General features: G+C 36.8%; 1 protein-coding gene across 1 annotated transcript in view; it reads left to right on the top strand.

The window, feature by feature from the left end:
* Positions 1–6,107: 6,107 nt before the first annotated feature.
* LOC150109288 (calmegin-like) overlaps positions 6,108–22,588 on the top strand; it is a 394,668-nt gene continuing 378,187 nt past the window's right edge. The window contains exon 1 of the mRNA XM_090412401.1: positions 6,108–6,181. The gene's annotated coding sequence lies outside the window, so the exon portion shown is untranslated. The remainder of the gene's footprint in view (positions 6,182–22,588) is intronic.

Below are 22,588 nucleotides of genomic sequence, written 5' to 3'. Positions count from 1 at the left end.
TGCGATTCCTGAACGTACAGTAGTTGATGACCAATAGAAATGTACAGGACTTCATGGAAAAGTTAGCATGCTTATTTCAAGTCCCTGATTGGCAGAGCATGATATTAAACAATTGCAGACATATTAGGAGCTTAGGAGAACTAAGCAGAAAAGCCAGGTGCGAGAAACAATTAAGAACATATGACTAAGCGAAAAAAGAAGAGAAAATTTTCTGGCGATTCCATTTTTGAGGAGTACTTAATGAGAACAAGTTAAATCTTGTTTCTTGATTGCAAAAGTTAATATTATTAGTGAAACTGTAAGTATGTAATAAGGCAATGTGAAAGAATCCATTGTTTTTGGCTCGCACTGACGATTGAATGGTAAAATATTTTATAAGACTAAGCCCTGCTTTAATAGCATGAAAGTCTATATAATCTTGTATATTTGCAGAGGAGGAGAGCAATGATTTTGGTTCTGGAGAAGGAATGGGGTAGGATTTGCACACTTATGGACTAATTTGAGGACGGACTTATATAATGCAGGTAAACTGCACTTAAACAAACTCGGGATTGTCGTGATGTATGTTGTTTAATAAGAGTGTGGAAGCGCACAGCACGGTCAGGAATACTGAAGCAAATAGTGTGGATCCAAGTGAGAGAGTGCAGACAACCTAGAGTGGGTGAGTGCCAAAATTAACTAAATATGTGTAATCTAGTTTCTGAAGTGAAAAAAAATTAATAGTTATTCAATGATAAATATAAGGGTAGTTAGAGTGCAAAGGGAGTGTTGTAGTTGATGTATACTGATGCTAGATTTATTAGGAATAAGAGGAAGTTCATATCATTGGATTTTGCAAATTCACCAGCAGTCAAATCTAGTAGAACATCAAAAAGACGGCATGTGGATGACATTTGAAGCAACGTAGTATGAAAAAAAAAAAAACAATGGGGCAAAATATAAAATTCACCCTATCGTGGGATAGGGTGAAAGGAATGATGTTTGAAGACATGCATCACGGGAGTAGCACAATGAGTCAAGGTCAAGTAATAATTATGAAGATTTCAACTATGGAGACATAAATAAAAGGGGGAAGGATCATATGGCAAGCAGGAAATGGGATTTCAAATGAAAGCGATAATTACTTTGACCAGCATGTGATGCAGGGGTAACTTAAATTTTGAGAATGTGGAACCTCATTATTCATGTACCGACGACTGAATTAGAAATTTTATTTAATAGAGTGGTTTTCGTATAGACATGGGACTGCCTATACCAAACCTTTTCAATTCCATGCGCATGGTTTGGTGAGATATGGATCGGAAACAGCTTAAATTAAGTTCTTTGGTCAGTCGGTGTTCACGGAAGGTTCTTTTTGTCCATACAAGTTTTTGCGATCTCGATCATGACAGAGTATCGTATGCCTCTTTAACAAGCATTTTATGTCTTTTCTACTAATTAAACTTCCGGGATATCTCACCTCTTGAGAAACCAATCAGGTCTGTTGTTTTCAAAATCCTGGCTCCAGCCAGACGAGCACCTACATTAAGCCCTTTAACGAACTCTTCGAATTATACTTCGTTTTTCCCATTGTTATCAACACTATTGACGACTACTGACCACTTAAATAGTTGCCTTGAACACGTGGCGATGCAGCTTACCAAGTATTTTGCGTATAGGATGCATGATGTTTACGTATATCTCCATAAAGTTTTCTAATTCAATGGGTGGTATGTGTAGGATCAGAAGATCTGTTCATAACCAAGGTACCAGACATTCTCCAACTGGGGAAAGTGATCGTATGGTCTTGACTTCACAGGTGGTAAAACAAGCAGGATATTCTCCCAAAGAACGGGTATATATGTGAAACGAACTGCAAGGTAAAGGATTATGACATATTGAGCAGGCAACTTTGAGTGGTGTCATGGCATAATCCTCAAGGGAAGATATTAGTAATTTTCTCAACGTCTTTTCTACTTCTGGAGGATAAATTATGTAAGAGTTAGTTGGCTGAGTTGTATCGTTAATCAGGAGATGTCAGAAAAGAAAATGTTGTGGAGGGTATATAAAGAGAAAGATGATTAGCAAGCTCATGAGAAGTATAAATCTGGTCAGAATGGGAAGAAAGTAAAATTCAGAGTATGAGAAGAAACTAAGTGAGCAGTGCAAAAGAAATCTCAGAGTGATCTTTCTCTCTGTGCAAGCTTAAAGAAGAGTGACTATGGAAGGATAACTTTAACGAATGTCGATGGTGGCGAGATGACAGAAGCAGACGAAATATATCAGTTGCTGAGTGATCATTTTGTCAGGGTGAAATATGCAAGTGGGAATGATACTGCTATGAGAGATGTGACACAAATTAATTTGTGCATAGAGGTTGATGAATAGGAAGTACTCAGGATATTGAAAAATCTCAATGTAAATGCAGCCATGGGATTAAACTGAATATTAGCTTGCTGTTTGCTCATTACGAGAATATGCAAAGGTATTGATAATATCTCTGACATGGCTGTTTAATTCTCTTAGGTAATTAAAGTTCCAAGGATGCACAGGCTATAAACCTCTCCCACCATTCCACAGTAAATGTGCTTTTGTTTATCGTGATATAGACTAAGTCGAAGCCTTTTCCGACAGACTAGAAAAGCAGTCTATTCTAAACTACACTCATGCAGATCTAGACTTCATCTGTAAAGTACACATCTGGGTACGCTGTACGCTAAACGCACAGAGTACATAAAACATAAACTCCATCCAACTGACATGCTTATAAAGGTAAGGGGAACTTAAAAACAGGCCCAGATAAGACTTCTAACAAAATAATCAAATGCCTGCCACATAAAGCCGTATTGCACATTCTTGCTATTATTAATGCAATATTCAGATAACACTGCTGTCCTGCACGATGGAAAGTAGTAGATGTAATCTTAATTCAACAACCAGGAAAAGCAGCACTATTCCCCAAACTATCGCCCAATCAACCTGCTTTTCTGGTCAGGAAAAGTAGCTGAGAGGGTAACGACTTCAGAAAGTTATTAAAGAATTAAATCTCATTCCAGATGATCGATTTGGATTCCGGGAGAACCACTCCATAGAAGAAGTTCTCAGAATTTTTAAAACATCCATGTAAGATTCAGATGGAAGCAGCACACAGCAGCGATCTTCCTATATATTGTCAAAGCAATCGACAAAATATGACACAATGGACTTCTTTTCAAACTTCTGCTGGGCCAAATTTCCACTAGGACTATCAAACTTACCAAATCTTTCCTCAGTGATTGAAAACTCAGAGTGAAGCTACAGGTATTAGAACATTTAAACGCAAAATAACTGAAGGTGTTACCTAGGGCTCCTTGTTATTACCTTTGTTTGCTATCTATTTGGCTGACATCATAAGTATTGTTTCCACCGCAATGCCCCTATACGCAGATGCTACTGCAATAACAGTCCGCTTCTAGATTGCCAACCGACAAACCGCAAAATGTAGTCTCAGTACTAGAACAATGGTTAATGAAATGGCGAATTATTGTTAATACAGACAAGAGAAACAATCTTTGGAGGACAGATTTGTCATCTTTGGTACCCGCATTCCATTGCAACTAGTACAACTCATATCAGACATGTTTCTTCAAAAGGAAATAGGGCAATGTGGGTAACTATACACGTTACTGAATCGTCATAGCTGGCTATGCACAGAATTAAAACTGTTGCTATACAAGAAGCTGATCAGGCCAGTCCTGATGTATGGCTCACCAGCATACAATCCAAAACCAATGTTTAGGAATAGACTATAACCCACCATAGTTCGTAAGAAATATACAACTTAACCAAAAAGCCGATATCTCTTCAAGTAAAAATATATACATTACCTTGGGTAATGTATATTAGGGCTACCAAGTAATTTTATAAATTTGGTTATTTTACTCCTAATCCCATGTAAGCAAACAGTTAAGTTTGCACCTGAACGTAGTTCAAGTTTAAAGGTGATGTAACACCAGGGCAACTCATTGTAAAGGTGGGTAAAGCTCTGATCACTATTCTTAGTATTTACCATAATGTAAAGCACATCTCACTAAGAGAGATGTATACTGCAATACATTAGGTGGGGTCACTACCCAGACCGGTTTCAACCTTTTTTGAGGTCTCCTCAGTGAGTAGCTAGACCCTAAATACCAAGGTTTTAGTAATACAGAGCCTTATCAACTTTACTTATACAAGTTGCGACAAGGTGTTTTTATTTTGAATAAGAATCTGTGGAGGAGATATAGAGGTAAATAAGTTTTTTACCTTGGGTAATGTATATTAGGGGTTACCAAGTAATTTTATAAACTTGGTTATTTTACTCCTAATCCCAACTAAGCAAACAGTTCAGTTTGCACCTGAACGTAGTTCAAGTCTAAAGGCGGTGTAACACCAGGGCAACTCATTGTAAAGGTGGGTAAAGATCTGATCACTATTCTTAGTATTTTCCATAATGTAAAGCACATCTCACTAAGAGATGTATACTGGGTAGTGACCCCGCCCTTAATGTATTGCAGTATGCATCTCTTAGTGAGATGTGCTTTACATTATGGAAAATACTAAGAATAGTGATCAGAGCTTTACCCAACCCACGTTTACAATGAGTTGCCCTGGTGTTGCACCATCTTTAGACTTGAACTACGTATAGACGCAAACTTAACTGTTTGCTTACTGGGGATTAGGAATAAAATAACCAAGTTGATAAAATTACTTGGTAACCCTATATATATATATATATATATATATATTTTTTTTTTTTTAGGGTTCAATAATATATATATATTATTGAGAAAAAATTATCGATGAAAATGTCTTAAAATCAATTGGCAAAGCAAAAGAAATACAAACAACGAAGAAACGAAAAACATCATATCTTGGCCACGTCCTGAGAAACGGCAAATACCAACTTCTGCAAACTATTTTGGTAGGAAGAATTGATGGCAAAGGAGCTAGAGGAAGTGAAAGAATATCAGAATATCTTGGTTTGACAACATTAAGGCTTGTACAGGAAAGAGCAGTGAACAACTGCTCAGATTAACCCAAAAACGCAGTTTGTTCGCCAAGTTGGTTGCTGACCTTCGATAGAAGATGGCACGATAAGAAGAATGAGCGAACTAAGTACACAGTAATATTACTCTTTAACCCAGAAATTTCGTTGAAAATCCGACAAAGGGATAAAGGACCAAGGTCTAACCAATCCATCTTATCAGAACAGGTAATATTTAACCTATAATGGTACAACACAGAGATCTAACATACCAGATTGGTACCTCAACTTACGTTGCTCTAGGTGTTCTCCTTGGTTGCTTATTATATCATTACAGCGGCATAGTACGTGTAGACTTCAAACTTGATGTTTCCAACGGAAACGTTCTTATTTATTTTATTTATATTTATTTAATTTTAACACCAAAAAGTACATTATGACAATTTATGCAAAATGAAGCAAGGTTTGATTTTTCATTTTTTAATGTAGTTGTGGACAACAGAAATAACAGCAAGCTAAGATTTTAAAGTGTAGTGACCTGTTCACCAACTAGTTGTTCGGCTATGTTTTTTTTTTTTTTAATATTTTGTCTAACCTATTTTAAATTTTCATGCTCTTAAACAAGTTTTTAATGAGTTTTCATTAAAGAGAAACCATCCTTATTCCTCTACATTATAGATAAGTAAATATATTATTAATGCAATCTTAATCATTCTCTAAAGCCTTGCAATTACACGAGATAGAATCCAGTCGTTATTCATTTAATATTATAATAAATAAATATGGAGATTATTATTATTATTATTATTATTATTATTATTATTATTATTATTATTATATTGTATTGGCTGTTTATATCAAGACAGTTGTTCTGAACACAAATAAGAAACTAAAACACAAGCTTTCTAGGGCTGTATGTTTCAGCAAACCATTTTTTCAAATTGTTTGAAGCATAAATAAGTAGTTTAAGTTTAAGTAGATTAGCAGAGCAAATATAGAGGATTCTAAAGTGCAAGAAACCTAGCTAATATTTTTCTATTTTTACGCTTCTTTTACTATGTTGGAAAGTTTCATTAAAAGTAGGGAAATTTAAGTCTGTTAGTTCAGGGAAACCGTTCCTAGAGGGGTTAGTGACTTTATCTGTGAGATATTTTGTGAAAGTTTAAAGGAATTGGGCGAGATCAGGAGAAAAAAAAAGTGAGGATTGTTTTAATTTTCCTCCTTATGCATTTTTGAATTCGCCTATTCATACCATTTTAATTTATGTGCAAAAATGCAATATTTTGACGTAAATGTTTGTAATGAAGTAGAATTATGTTATGAAATCACATTTATGGGAATAGCCAATGGTAGTGAACCACGCTTGCTGAATGATAGGACAAATTCGAGGATATAGGTCTCTGCGAAGTGCGTTATATATATATATGCTCCTTTTTTGCTTTTTTAATATATCGGTAGAGAATTTGATAAAACTAAATGAGAGCCGAGGTTTGGTGTTTAAATGAAGTTACAAGTTTATGAAATATGAATTTTTTTGGGGGCGTGGTGAGTTGATGCAACCAAAATCGTAATGCCGGTTATCAATAAGCGCAAGTTGAATTTATTTTGAGTTTCGTTTGTGTTTTTGTATATCATTTTCATCGTCAATTTCTTTATTCGTTCGAACTCAATTAAGAACAATATACCGACGGAAGAAGAAAAAGATAACGTTTCCTGAGGTAAATTCTCTAGAATGTTCTGTGTAGTACTTTTGCTGCTGACTGCATTTTAAATTACTGAGCACTTTATGGTTCCCTCTAACTGCGGTAATATGTGGCCTGTTCATATTAGTTTGTTTTTAATTATTTATTGAATGATTTGACTCCCGAATTGTTTAAAATAATTAATGTAGTAATTTTCGTCTTCTCTCTCTCTATCCTCCCTTCTGTCTATGGTAGTACCTTATATAATATTTCTCAGGATAATCCAGGTTTTCATTTACTCTGGGTTTTTTGATATGTGTATTTTCTGCGCCGTGTATATAATTAGGAGTATATATTTTTATGGAAACAGAACAGGCATTCCTGCATACATAGTGTGTGGATGCATAGATTGAATTTGATAATGACAATTTTATCCTGCTCAAAAGTAAATAGTGATCATTTTCTTTTTCAAATCTTCTGAATAATGTTGTCCTGAACCAGTGGGAAAACATTGCTATTAATTATAACATAGTCAATGAGACTTTTCTTATTTCTTGCATCTTCTCTCCATTTAAATTTCTGCACATTTTTATGTTGGAGCATGGTGTTAATAATAACTAATCCATTTCCTAAACAGAAATCCAGCAGGCATTAGCTTTACTTATTATTACCATTAATGTTAGCTATTAAATTTCCTACTCTGCTCTGTAAATCTTCAGAAACAAGGACCAACTTTTCTTCTTCCAGCTGCCCTCTCTAATGCCTCAAAAACTTTATCCATTTCTTCTTTGGTAGAACCTTCTGTGGGATCATAAGCACAAATAAGTATCATTGTCTAGTTCCTCATTCTGATATTTGTCCACATCACTGTACTTGATATTGTCTGCCATTCAAGATTATCCTCATATTTGGTGTTGAATACTATAGCTAAGTTGAGAGTAATTTAGACATGCTAAGTTGATAGTAGCAATCAATGAATAATGGAGATTCATTCATTATTATTCAGGATTTCTTTCATATGGAGTTTTCTTCTCCCATCCCATTTATGACTGTAGGTCTGTGTGTTTTTACAGGGCCAGTTTGCCTGTTCATTATTCAGGATGACTTATTAACATTGTGGGCAAAGGATAATGATTGCTGATTTGCAGAAATGTAATGTTATGCACTTTGGACTGAGGAGATTGCAATGGATAATGAAATGATAATATCTTTTACTGAAAAATCTTCTCATATCAAGAACACTTTAGATTTTAAAACAAAAAATTGTATCTTCATTTATTACCTTTTAGATATGAGTAGTCTTGATATTATTGAGGCATCCAGGAGGCTATATATTATCCAAACCAGCTTTCAGACCTTTCCCTAATATTCACACTAGATGCATTCACTACCTCAGAAGACAAATTACTCTCCTTACTAACTTATGAAAGAATAACCTAGCTTTTACCCTTTTTGACTGCAAACAGACTTACTTCTATGGATAAACCCCTCCCCCATCTATTATCTCCCCACCTTTCTTATTATTATTGTTATTATGTGACACTTCCAAGGAGTCCAAAGACTCGTTGAGGGAGAGCACCTACTCTCCACCATTCAATCCACTGACTACAGTGAGCTGCATAATCTACACCAACACCATCTACTGCCCATCACTACCACTAGTATTTTCCACAGACAATCGCAAACATCCATGCCCATGATGGAATTCAAACCAAGAGCCTTTTGGCTAGAGAGTGGATATGCCAACCAGGCCGGCAAGAAAATTGAGGGAGGGCACCTACTCTACAGCTCTCTGTCTCCACCATTCATCAACCCACCAACTGCAATGAACTGCAACTACCATCATTATCTACACCAACACCATCTACTGCCGACCACTAGTATTTTCACAGAAATCATCAACGTCTATGCCCACAGCGGGAGTCGAACCTGCAGCCTTTTGATTAGAAAGTGTATACGCTAACCACTCAGCCAGCCAGGTCGGCCCTATAATGAAAAATTTCATCAGATGATGTTCTGTAACACCCATTCAGAAGTTTATAGACCTCTATCATATTGCCCTTCTTTCTCCTGTTAACCAGAGTGTAATCCACATATTTGCAATCTGATATCCTCATAATCTGAATCGGATAATCCTGATATAATATTTGTCAGTCTTCTTTTCGCCCTTACCACATTTTCTTTATCCCCTTGGAACCCAGGAGACTAAATCTGTGCACAAGTGCAGTCTTATCAAGGCCTTATAAAATGACTTTTTTTTTTTTTTAATTTATTATTATTTTTTTTTTTAACATTGCAATTATCATGTGAGTTGTATTTGCAATATTTGCTATGTGATTTTCCTTGGCTCATCAGTTTCCTGTAGCATAATCCCACATAACATATACAGTCTTGCTATAAATACTGTTACAACTTCTGCACAGGCCTTGGCTGCCCACAGAATTGTGCAATCCTGGTTTCATTAGTGGTGCTAACATTTGCATGTTTATCAGTAGAGAAAGAGAATTGTCTAGCATGTACGGGCTAACATGCAGTGGAGAGATTGAGAATTATGTAGGTGTATTAATATTTCACAAGGTTGGAATGAGGCTACCTGTTATTTTCAGCACACTAAAAACACCCATGATCAGTAGGATGTTTGTATATTGGACCGTTAACCATTATAAAGATATGGAAATACCAAAGATGTAATCGACTGCCAAAAAACAAGTTGACCATGCTGCGTTATTGCACAGCTTGTGAGTGCTGTGAAGGCATGCATCTGCCATAATCCTGTGAGAATGCAGAAAGTGATGTCATGAAAGATGGACATTTTGCAGAGAACTATGTCATATGTACTAACTGATAACCTGGAGGTGAGGGCCTATTGTCGTTCTGCTGGACACTTTCTAACACCACAACTTATGCAGCAGAGGATGATAAAATCAAAGGCACTTCTCCGGTGGTGCATGAACAAGAGACATAGATATCCTCTTCTCAATTCAAGCATCATTTAACCACTAAAAAGATTAGATATATGCTCCAAATGGTTGCACAGCATGTGCCATAGAAATGCAATGGCACAGCATGTGCCATTGCATTTCTGTGAGAAATGCATTGGGTCAAAACTTCTGCTGAAACAAATCGAGACACTGTGCTGGAAGCTTGTATAGCTCCTGAACAACACCTTGTTTCATAGTAGGCAGTGGATCTTTCAACAGGACTAAGCCCCTGCACACAACACAAGGACCACACAACAGTGGTTGGAGACAAGTATGATCAACTACATATCACCATCTTAATGGCCATCCAGAAGTCCTGATCTGAATCTGTTGGACTTCAAGTGGTAATTGGAGCTTGAGAATAGGCTGCAAGAAACGACACCCCAGTACACCAGCTTGAAGGTGGACTTGGAGTGAGCAATGGCAGCATTTCTGTTGTATGTTTGTGTCACCATCAATGTGTGGCCTTGCAGACTTCGGGCAAGCTTGAAGTCAAAAGAGTGACATTGACTGCTGCTATATTGCATGCTATACTTGTGATTTGTATATGTTGAAAGCTGTAAATGATTTACTGATAGATTAAAGGTGCATGTGCTGTTCAAGTTTTAACAGTATTTATTGCTGGACTAGATAATATGCCAACATAGAGATACTATTTGAAATCTACTCTAGCTATTTCAGTGTTCAAGACAAATTATATTAACAAATTTAAATGCAGCCATAGTTAGTTCTCTCTCTCTTTTCCCCTTACTCATGCCAATTATCACATGGAATATTTTGAAAATTGTCTCCTTAAAGACATTTCTCCTAAACCTGCAGTATGGTACAGATATGTTGCAATATGGAATTGTTCTTCATCAGGTTTGAAACTATATGTCTCAAAAATAAATGTTTCATTGTAGATTTCAGTTTACTTTGGACAAGAGGAGAAAAACAGTCAACTAGCCTTTTTAGATAGACTCTAACATTATCAGATCTTGTATTTCTATCTTCTAAAGCACCTTTTACCATGTCATCCACCTATATCTTGGTCTTCCTCTGGGTCTTTTCCTGCCAACCTGGCAGAGAACACTTGTTTTGCTGAACTTTCCTCTCCCATTCCGTTTAAGTGACCATATGAGATTATCTCTGCTAACACATTCTGGATACTAACAATATCCTCATTTTAAATATGATATTGCCATTGATGCCATCTGTTCACTTCCCTAATCTTTCTTAGGACTCTCATATCTGCAGTCTCTAGTCTTTGGTTAACTGTTTTATTTCTAACCCAGCTGTCAGATCCATAAATTAAAATTGGTTTGAATGCTGTCTTGTATATACAGCTAATTTAATGTTTTGACTAATTTCTCTCTTATTCCATATAAATTTATTTAGTTGACTTAATTTACCACCTTCACTAAAAATTGTGCCTAAATAGCCAAAATATTTTGCTTGTTCTATAGGTTCTCCATTCACAATGCAGTTGATGTTTTCAGTGCGTCTGCCTATTTTCTTTGTCTTGTTATTGCTGACCTTCATACAAAATCTATTACAACAGTTACTCAATTTAGTCAGGGAATCTTGCAAACTTGTAGCGGAATTATTTAGAAGTATAATATCATCCACATAAAGCAAAGAGCTGACATTAACATCTCCAATTTTGTTATCAGGTTTAATATCACTTTCCTTCATAATGTGATCCATATAGATAACAAATTACACAGGAGATAATGTACATCCTTGTCTGATGCCATATTTAACATTAAACCATCTTCCTGTACTTCAATTTTAACTGCTGACTTATAATTCAAAGACTAAGTATTGTTTGATATATAATGTCCCACTGACACCATACAACTATAGCGTTTTGAATAGCTTCTCATATGCCTTTTCCAGATCTACAAAACTTAAATACAGATCTTTGTTGTATTCCCATGATTTCTCAACTATTTGTTGTAATGTGAAGATCTGATCCTGACAGCCTTTATTTGGCCTGAATCCAGCTTGTTCTTCACCGAGCTTTTCTTCCACAATTGTTATTAACTGTTTCTCAAGTATACTTGCATAGATCTTGCCAGGAACACTCACTAGGGAAATACCTATGTAATTCTCACATTCAGGTTTATTTCCCTTTTTATATATGGGTACTATGAGAGCTCTACTCCAATCATCTGGAATTCGTCCCTTTGTCCAGGCCTTCTGAACTATGAGGTGCAGCCACTGTAAGACTTCTATACATTCATACTTGAGCATTTCTGTTTGAATATCATCTACTCCACTACTAAAAGTATGAACATGTATTCCTGATTGCATGCCTGGTCAGTGTTTTTTACCACTCTGCTGTCACTGATTGTTTCCTTTAGCAGTTTGTCGAAGTAATTACTCCATACTTCAAGAATAGCTTTTTCTCCAGTTTTCATGTTGCCTTTATCATCTCTAACTCCTTTTACAGCACTCTTTCCACCATTTCTGAGCTTCTTCAACAATCTCCAGAATATCTGGCCAGCTTTTTGATATTTATTTTCTATGTTCTTACCAAAGTCTTCTCACGACTTTTGTTTAGCCAGTTTTACAGTGTTTAGCTTTCTTTCACACTTATCATCCCAGTCAAAAAATTGGAACCATTAAGGCTTTATTATTAGACACCTCCAGGGAGTCCAAATACTCATCGAGGAAGGGCGCCTACTCTACAGCTCTGTCTCCACCACACAATCCACCAACTAACTGCAACTACACCAAATGCCATCTACTGCCGACCACCACCACTAGTATTTGTACAGACAATCGCAAACATCCATGCCCACGGCAGAATTCGAACTTGCAGCCTTTTGGCTGGAGAGCAGATACGCTAACTACTCGGCCAGCCAGGCTGGCATTATGTCATTCTCATAATATATCTTCTACAACAAAAACTGAATTATATCAAATCTGATTTTATGAAAAATGGCTTTAAGAATCCTTTATCAAGAAAACCTTTATTAGCTTTAAGTCACCAGTCCTCAAATCTCTGAAGATATCATTCAAATTTCCCTCTTGTTTATTAAAGCAATTTCTGAGTGTACTACTGAAGTTCTAAAACCTCTTAATATTGAATTGTGCTTTTGTCCTATCAGGAAGATTTCTACCCTCCTTTCTTCACATAAAGATAAGCTTTTTCCATTTAGCTTTCCAGATGTGTACTAGATCCCTTGCTCCTGTGAACAAACCACAGGAGCAAGGGATCTAGCAGATCTGCATCCATCCATTCATTGCAAGGAACATAAATGTTATATCCAGTATTATGAATCTGAGCTGTCCTGCTATCTCAACTAAACATGGCATTTTTTGGAAGAAAACTAAACTCCTACATAAGTATTTCTTGTAGCACAATTATACAAAGAAAGCTACCAGGCCTTTTTGTCTGACTGAAACCAAATGGTAGGCCAGTTCTCCTTGAATTCTGATGACTCGAAGTTTGAAAACTGGAAAAAGGGGTTCCACCTCCTGGTGCCTATGGTCCCCCCCCCGAGTTCCACACTGGTAGGCCTGTTCTCCTTGAATTCAGATGACTCAAATTTTGAAGACTTGAAAGCCCCCCCCCCCCCCCCCCGAATTCTGGACTGGTAGGCTGGTTCTCCTTGAATTCTGATGACTCAATTTTCGAAGACTCGAAAGGGAGTTTCTGCCCCTCCCCCCCCCCCCTCTGCTGCCCAACCCTTTGAGTTCCAGACTGGTAGGTTTGTTCTTCTTGAATTCTGATGACTCTAATTTTAAAGACTCGACACTCAGGGTAGCCCTGAGTTTCAAAACGCTTCAAATAACTTGACAAAAAAACGTGACACAAAAACATTACAAAAAAGCCTGATCATTTTATATTATAGAGTAGATATTATGTAAATTCCTGATTAACTTAATTTTTTTTTCCTATATTGTAATGTGTGTTCCATTGTTAATGTAGTGAGGATGACTGATACATAGTGAAGATTTTACATTTATTAAATTTACTTCCACCTGAGTTTGAGCTTATGTGTTTGATTTCTACAAAAATGGGTTGGGAATTGAAGTTTAAAGGACATATTGCAAAATGGGCGAAAGAGTTTAGTATAACCCTTGGATGTTGATAAATTCACTAATATGTAAGGAGAGAAGTTATTGTCTGAGGTTTGATCACTTGAGTTTCTTCATGATGGCGAACCAAGATGGAATTACACCAGTGAAGTGTTCTCTGTGAGAATAGATTAAAGGTGTCTGAGAGTTACAAAACTTTTGATAGATGGAAGAGAGGACAAATGATAGAAATGTATAAGTTGGTAATGGGATTGTATAGAATTAATGTAGGCAAATTTTTCCAACATATAATGGGAAAGAACATGGAGTTGCCATTGGAAGTTCACTAGAAGTATGGTTAGCAGGATTATTATTATTATTATTATGAGCTGGTAAATGAGTTGAATAGATTTGCTTGGAGCTGGTAAATGAGTAGAATAGATTTCCAGAGTTGGTTGTGAGTTCTATGACAGTGAATCAGTTGAAGTAGAGGTATGATAGGTAGTGTGTGAATAATGATTAGTGTGGATATCCCCTGATGAGTCTTTATCCATTAAAGTCTCAGTTAATCAGATATCTGGTGTAAAAATAAGAATATGCAGGGATGTTTGTATGCTCTGGTATTATATTTATGCATGAAATACTTTATATGTAAATATGAATTAATATATACAATTAAATGTTTTATATTTAAATTTGAATGAGGAAGGACGTAGGCATCTGGAGAGATTACTGTTCTGAACGAGTGAGTGTGTCCCAGGGAGGATGATAGCAGGAGTGGCCTCTTGTGTGATGGATACTTGGGAGAAGGGAGACGACATCAGGTAACACTGAGCCCAGTGGAGTCTAGAGAGGATAATGCTGGGTATAGAAACAGTGGCATTTGTATGCTTTATACTAATGCCAGGAGTATCCAGAATAAGAGAGAGGAATTGGTGGCGCAGATAGCATCAGCCTGGCCAAAAATTATTGGGATTACTGAGACGTGGTTGACAGAAGAGGATATAATAACAGGAATAGAAGTCGCTGGCTACAGCATTTTTCGACAGGATATGAGGGGAAAGCGGGGTGGTGGGGTACTGCTTATGATAAGTGACGACCTATGTCCTCTTAGAGTGGAGGCTTTGGAAGGCAGTGAGACAAATGATTTTGAGAGCATATGGTGTGGAGGTAGAGGTGGGCAAGACAGGATATTTAGTGGGGTGTTGCTACAGACCCAGGAGCACAGAGGATGGGGACCAGGAGATGTTTCGACAGTTAAGTTTGGCAAGTGCAAGAAGAATGATTGTTATGGGAGATTTTAACTACAGTAGTATAAATTGGAAAGAGGAAGATGCATGTAGCAATAGGGGAATGGAATTTCTAGAATTCTTGAGGGACAAATGTCTTAGGCAACATGTAACAGAGGGAACAAGAGGTTCAAGAGTTTTGGATTTGGTTATAACATCAGAAGAGTTGATAATAACTGAGATGACATCTCTCCCACCAGTTGGAGAGAGTGACCATATGGCTTTGACTTGGAAAATGAATAGACATGCAGGAGTATCAAAGAGACGGGAACTTATGTGGAATTATAAAGCAGGTGATTATAATAGTCTTAGACGTCAACTTCGGGAAGTTTCATGGAGGGAGGAATTGGAAGGTCAGGATATCATTAGTGCATGGGAAATTGTGAAAGAATATTTGTTAGCAGCAATGGTAAGTTGTATACCACGAGTGAAGAAGAGGACACAATTTGGAGTAAAGTGGATGACAAACAATATTAAACAGGAATTGCATGTGAAAAAGAGGCTATGGAAGAGATATAAGGAGACAGGTGAAGAGAAGATGCATGAAGAATATAAGACACAGGCCAGAAGAGTGACTAGTGTGGTAAGGAAAGCGAAACTGGAATATGAGAGGAGATTGGCCCTAAGATCCAAAGAAAATCCTAGGGAATTTTTTTAGATATGTGGCCAGTAAGAGGAGAAATGACTGTGGAAGAATGATATTGTGGGATAAAAATGGGAATAGAGTGACTGATGCAGAGGACATAGTGGAATTGTTCAATGAACACTTTATTGGAGTATTTCATCCTAGAGGAGTCAGTTTAATGCTAGAGGGATAGGGCAGGTTCAAGGTTAGAGGTACAGGAGAAGAGTGTGTTTCAGATACTGAGTACTCTGGATGTCAGTAAAGCTTTGGGACTGGATGATATTTCACCACGAGTTTTGAGAGAATGTGCTAGGGAACTGACAGTGCCTTTAACCTGGCTTTTAAGTGAAAGTCCGGCTGCGGGAAAGGTGCCCAGGGAATGGAAGGAAGGTAAGATAGTGCCATTGCATAAGGGTGGTAACAGACTGGAAGTGTCTAATTATAGGCCAGTTTGTGTGTCATCAGTAGTTGTTAAGATCTTGGAGAAAGTAGTGAGGGACCGTATACGGCATTGGGCAAATGAGGGTAATGTTATCTGTGAGAGTCAACATGGATTTGTGAAAGGGCTCTTGTTTTAGTAATATGCTAGTCTTTTATAATAAAGTTACAAGAACATTAGATGAGGGAAAGGCATATGCTGCAATTTTCTTAGACTTAGCGAAGGCATTTGACAGGGTGCCACATGATAAACTGATATTTAAGTTGCAGCACATGGGTCTGGATGTCAGATTGGTCAACTGGATTCAGGATTGGCTGTCTGATAGGTATCAGAGAGTTGTGTATGGTGGAGCAGTTTCAAGGAGGCAGTGGGTTACAAGTGGAGTCCCACAGGGCTCAGTACTAGGACCTATATTGTTTAACTTTTATATCAATGACATTGCAAGGGGATATTCAGTTGTTTGCGGATGATGCGAAGCTGGGAAGGATTATTAGTAATAGTGCAGATGTGGTAGCCCTGCAAGAGGATTTGAATAAGCTAGATAGATGGGAAAATGAATTGGGGTGTCAGTTTAATGTAGCAAAATGTAAGGGCTTGAGGTTTGGGAAACATCGATGGGATGCTGCATACTCTATGGGAGGAGTTATACTGGAGGAAGTAGGGGAGACAAGAGATCTGGGGTTGATGATTGATAGAAACCTGAAGTTTAGGGGACATATTGCAATGGTGGTGAAGGTAACACAGAGGATTGCTGCAATTATGAGAAGGACACTGACCTGCAGAGATAAGAGGGTTATCATTCCGTTGTATTAGTCTCTGATCAGACCACACACTTAGACTATTGTTCTCAGATTTGGTCCCCAGGATTTGAAGGGGATAAATTAACTGTGGAAAGGGTACAAAGACGGATGACAAAGATGGTTTCAGGACTGTACAATTTTGGTTATGAGGATCGGCTGAGGGAATGTGGACCGCAGAGTTTGGTGGATAGAAGGAGAGGTGATATGATTGAGACTTTTAAACTGTTGAAAGGTGGTTACAGGGTTGACACTGGGGAGTTCTTTCGCTTGGTTGAACAGCAGGAAGGAGTGATGACAAGAGGCCATCCCTGGAAGTTATGAAAGGAAACTGTGCGCAAGAGGGAGAGGAGTGGTTTCTTTGCATGGAGGATGGTCGAGTCGTGGAATGCATTGCCTGATGGAGTGGTGAGAGCAAGGATGGTCAATGAGTTGAAGGAGTGGTATGATTGACTTTGTGTTTCTTAGGGGGGGGGGGGAACCTACCCTCAGGAAGGATCTCCCACGATGAGTCTTTTGACTTCATGAAGGCCTGAATAATAATAATAATATACAGCTTGAGACAGGAATGCACAAAATAAGGAATTTGTGACTTGCGAATTGTCCCTCAGTGGTGTGGAGTTATTTAATTCAAATGAGTAAGTCTACGATCTGATTTGAACCAACCTTGGTTTGAATTTCAACATGCACATTTATAAAGGGGTATTTTTCAAATGAAAATGCATTAAGCAGTTGCTGTGGAGGCAATAGGAACCCAAATCAGGCAGGTCACTCTTCCCATTGGGAGAGGCGGGGGGGGTTAATCCTTTGTGAATGTTTGGTATAGCTTATGTCAATGTGATTCAGTTTGTTCTATTTGTGATATATTCAGGAACTATATATGGGTTCCTGATTTTTGCTGTAGTCACTGCATGCATGCCACTTGTTGCAGGCCCATTGTATACATCACTAGTGCTAATACAATTACTATGTGGCAAGTAAGAGGGAGAAAAATAATATTGGACAGATTCATGCTGGGTGTAGATGGAAATCAGGTGACCAAAGCAGATGACATAGTCGAGTTGTTGAATGATCACTTTATTAATGTTCTATTCCTGGTACTACAGGCTTTATTTTAGAAGGATAATGAGTAATGGTGTTAGAAGTGAATGAAGAGGATGCATTCTGAATACTGAGTACACTAGATGTCAGTAAGGCAGGGAGATAGAAATTCCATGATGGAATTTTACCATGTGTTTTAAGGGAATGTGCTATGGCACTGCCATTTAGTTGGCTGTTTAACGAAAGTCTTACAATGAAGCAGGTTCCTGGAAGGAGGGTAAGATTGTTTATCATTGCATAAGGATGGTGGTAGAATGGAGATGTCAAATTATAGGGCTGTTTGTATTTCTTCTCAAGTTAAGATATTGGAGAAATTGGTAAGAACTTGTATAAAAATTGGACAGATGAGGGTAATATTATTTATGCAGACCATCATGGATTTGTTAGAGGGTGTTCTTGTTTTAGTAATCTGGTTACCTTTTACAATAGACTAACAAGAGCAGTGGATGAAGGTAAGGTATTTTTTTTTTTTTTGGAATTTTTTTCAAAGGCATTTGACAGGGTACCACATGACAAGTTCATTTTTAAGTTGCATCATATAGGTTTGGATATTAGGATTTAGTGCACTGGATTGATGATTGGCTCACTGGTAGATATCAGAGTTGTGTATGGGGGTGGAGAACAGTTTCAAGGAGTAGGAATGTTCCATAGGGTTCAGTCCTGGGATCATTGCTGTTCCATCTTTATGTCAATAATATTGTCACAGGACTACAGGGAGATATTCAGTTGTTTTGCAGATGTAAAATTTGGGAGAATTTTTAGTAATAGTGCTGATGTTTTGGCTCTTAAAGAGGATTTGAATAAGCTGGAAGGGTGGGTAAAGGCATGAGGATATCAGCTTGATGCAACCAAATGTAAGGTGTTCAAGTTTGGGATCCCTCATACTCAGGCATATTGCAAAGGTTGTGAAGACATCTCAGAGAATTGCAACAAGGTTGAGGAGAACATTGACCACGAGAGATGAGTGTGCTGGTCCCATTGTATAAAGATCAGACCACATCTAGATTTCTGTGCCCAGATCTGGTCAGTGGGATTTAAAGGCAATGAAGTAATCTTGGAGAGGGTGCAGAGACATATAACAAAAATTATGCCAGAACTGCATAACATTGATTTTGAGGATAGACTGAGGGCATGTGGACTAAGGGGGTGGATATGATCGAGATATTTGGGCTGTTGAAAGGTTATTGTATTGCTGCTGAAGAGATTTTTCAAATGAATTTCACAGAAAATAGATTTCTGTGCCCAGATCTGGTCTCTGGGATTTAAAGGCAATGAAGTAACCTTGGAGAGGGTGCAGAGACATATAACAAAAATTATGTCAGAACTGCATAACATTGATTTTGAGGATAGACCGAGGGCATGTGGACTAAGGGGGGGGGTGGATATGATTGAGATATTTGGGCTGTTGAAAGGTTATTGTATTGATGCTGAAGAGATTTTTCAAATGGTAGATGAGGGAAAGGAACAAGGACAAGAGGCCATCCCTGGAAGTTGCAAAAGAAGGCAGTGAGTAAAAGAGTAAGAAGTAAGTTTATTTCATGATGAGTGGTAGGAGCATGGAATGCATTGCCTTATAAATTAAAGATGTCAAGAAATTATATTCTTGGTTTAATCCTTTATCCAGGTGTAGGCAAACAAAGTTTGCAGTATCCCATAATGCAAAGCACATATCCTGTGCTTTGCATTATGGGATACTAAGACAAGCAATGTGAAGTCATTAGTTTCTATATACGAGTTGCCCAGTCATGAAGATACTTCATGTGCAAACTTTGTTTGCCTACACCTGGATTATTATTATTATTTGACTCCTCCATGGAGTCCTAAGACTCATCGAGAGAGGCACCTACTCTACATCTCTCCGTCTCCACCATTCATCCTCATCCACAAACTGCCTGATCTGCACCAACGCCATCTACTGTCCACCATCACCACTATTATTTTCACAGACAATCACAAATATCCATGCGCATGGCGGGATTTGAACCTCCAGCCAAAAAATTTATAGTATTTATGGTTATACTATAACTACTATAAATTTATAGTATTTATAGTATAACCAAGTGGAAAAACTTCCAGTGCATTGTCTGTAAGAGGATGGTTGAATGTGCAGACTGCAGGTGATTTTAAGGAATGGTAAGATAGACTTTGTGTTCGTTAGTGTTGATCTCCCGTGATGAATCTTGTGACTCCATGGGACTCGGACTAGTTCATCCATATGCTGATGCACAATTTTTGAGATGGCTAATTCACGTTCATTTGAAATTACTCAGAATACATTTAATGGGTAGATTTTGGAGTGACTGATTGTCTTGGGACTCCATTGAGGTGTCAGGTAATAATAACAGTTAGAGGTTTTACTTTGATATAATTTTCTATCTATGTGGGCTTAATTACTATTTAACTACATATCCTCAGGGTGTGTGGCTAAACAGTAATAAATATTTACTTGACCACACTTAGATAAATATTGTGAAAAAAAGTAGAGAAAGTCATTTGGCTCTTTAGTTGAAACTGCTCATGATTTGTTAGAAAGATTGGATAACTAGTTTTTTCTATAGCTATTCCTTACATGTAACTATGAAAGTACATGAATTTGTCAATTTTCAGCTATATCTGGTATACAACTAGATGATGCACTTCTGCCTATATTCCTTCTGTGTATATCAGCTTTCTGCTGCAAATCCTTTCCACTTTGCTGATGATAAAGAAATGCTGTTCTTGGTTTATTAACATTTGCATTTCAGAGTTTGATAACTTCCTTAGCAATTTTATTTTATTTTATTATTATATTTTTTAACAGAAGTGAACAAAACTATTTACTCTGAATTCTTTAGGATAACTTACGTTGGCATTAAAAATCAAAATCTTAAAAGTAATGAGTTTAATATTTATTTTATACATACTATAGAATAAGTGTCATAAGTAGATGTTAAATGAAATGTACCTGTTTCTCATTTTTCTGTTGATCATGAGCTATTTTATGATGAATCACAGCTTAGATTTATTGATTGGTTTATATAATAGCATATTAATTTATAAACAGAGTTTTATTGTTAGTTGGATGCAGAATGCATGAAGAATTGCAAAATTCTTTCTCAGATGATTCATTAATGAAATGTAGATATCCTAATTATAAAATTTGTATGAAATTGTGTTGAAATAGCTTTGTTTTGCAATGCCACGTCTGGCCATGAATATGAATATAAAGGATATTGCATTAACTGATTGAATACAATAAATCGCATTTCCTATGAAACATTTACATCATGTTTTATGAAAATGTCAGGTAAAAAAATTATTTGTACTTATGGATATTTCATTCCTTTTAAGACATTAAAAGGAAAAGGAAGTAAAAGTCAGGAAAATAACATTAAAATAAGAAATGAGCAGAAGTGAATTAGTTTTATACTTATTGATATAAGTTGAATAACAGTAAAATTTATATTGATAATAAATTGCAAAAAAGTTACATAAGAATAAAGTATAATGATGCTTGCATTAGGCCCTACTTACAAAAGCTGGAAACCTTTATGGTATTAATGTGGTTGGTTGGTTGGCCGAGAGAATTCTTGCTCGAGAAACCAAATAGACAGCCTTTTCATGCTATTCTTCTTATGGCTCTACAGCTCAAATTTAGCCTTGGCCTTCTGGATTTTGCCTCTGACCCTGTCTGTCCAAACTTTTTACTTTTCCAGTTTGGTCAGTGTAGTATGATGCTATCTTGACTAATGGTGTTTATCTATCAAGTTTCTAGGTTTTCCTTCATGTCTTTTATTAATAATTTTACTATTTTATTAATAATTTGTCTTCATAAGAATACTGTTATTTTCCATATGAAAAACATGTCTTACCCTCTGCAACTTTTTGAATTTGATAAAGTTAATATAACTTATAGTTGTATCTGATTCTCCATAGACCATTATCATTCATTGGTCCAAATATTTTTCTAAGGATTTTCCATTCAAAAGTTGAAATTAGATTCTTCACTCTTGTCATAAATATCTAAACTTTATACTATTCAGGTCTCCAGTAATCAAGGTATCCTTAATACATCATGTGATGATTTGTCATCTAAAACTATTTATAAGCATCCATATCGTACTGAATAGTTTTGTAGGCAAAACAGGTTTTGTACTTGGCTCTCAGCCAAGATGCAGAGTTTAGACCTGAAAAGATTACTTGTTGGCAGTGGTAAGTGTAGAGTTTAGTTTTATAAAATGTGGAAGCACCTATATGCCCCAGTATACATGTTATTTTCTGGCTATAGCCAGATTTTTTTTCCTTCTTCCAAAATTTTCTGTATGAAATTCTTAACAAGCTATTCTGCTTGTTTGTGAGACCACTGGCAGGAGGAGGGTGTCATTCACTTCCTTTGCCACTCAATTATATATTGCAATAACTCCACTTGAGTTGGATGGAATTTAATATGTGCACAAATAAGGATCTGGACAATAAAACAAAAAGACAAAGATTAATAACAGCAGAGATGAAGTTTATGAGAAAAACTGTAAAGTATACTCTATTTGATCACAAAAGAAATGAAGAAATTATGAAAAAATTAAACCCAGAATCAGTAATAGAAAAAATTAAAAAATATAAACATAAATGGATGGAACATGTTCAAAGAATGAAAATAGAAAGATTACCAAAACAAGCCTTAAAGTACAAGCCATTAGGAAAAA

This window comes from Typopeltis vanoorti, chromosome 2, assembly GCF_054136105.1.
Source record: "Typopeltis vanoorti isolate ZY-2024b chromosome 2, IOZ_Tvanoo_1.0, whole genome shotgun sequence".
Lineage (NCBI taxonomy): Eukaryota > Metazoa > Arthropoda > Arachnida > Uropygi > Thelyphonidae > Typopeltis > Typopeltis vanoorti.
This window is presented reverse-complemented; position numbering and strand designations above follow the sequence as displayed.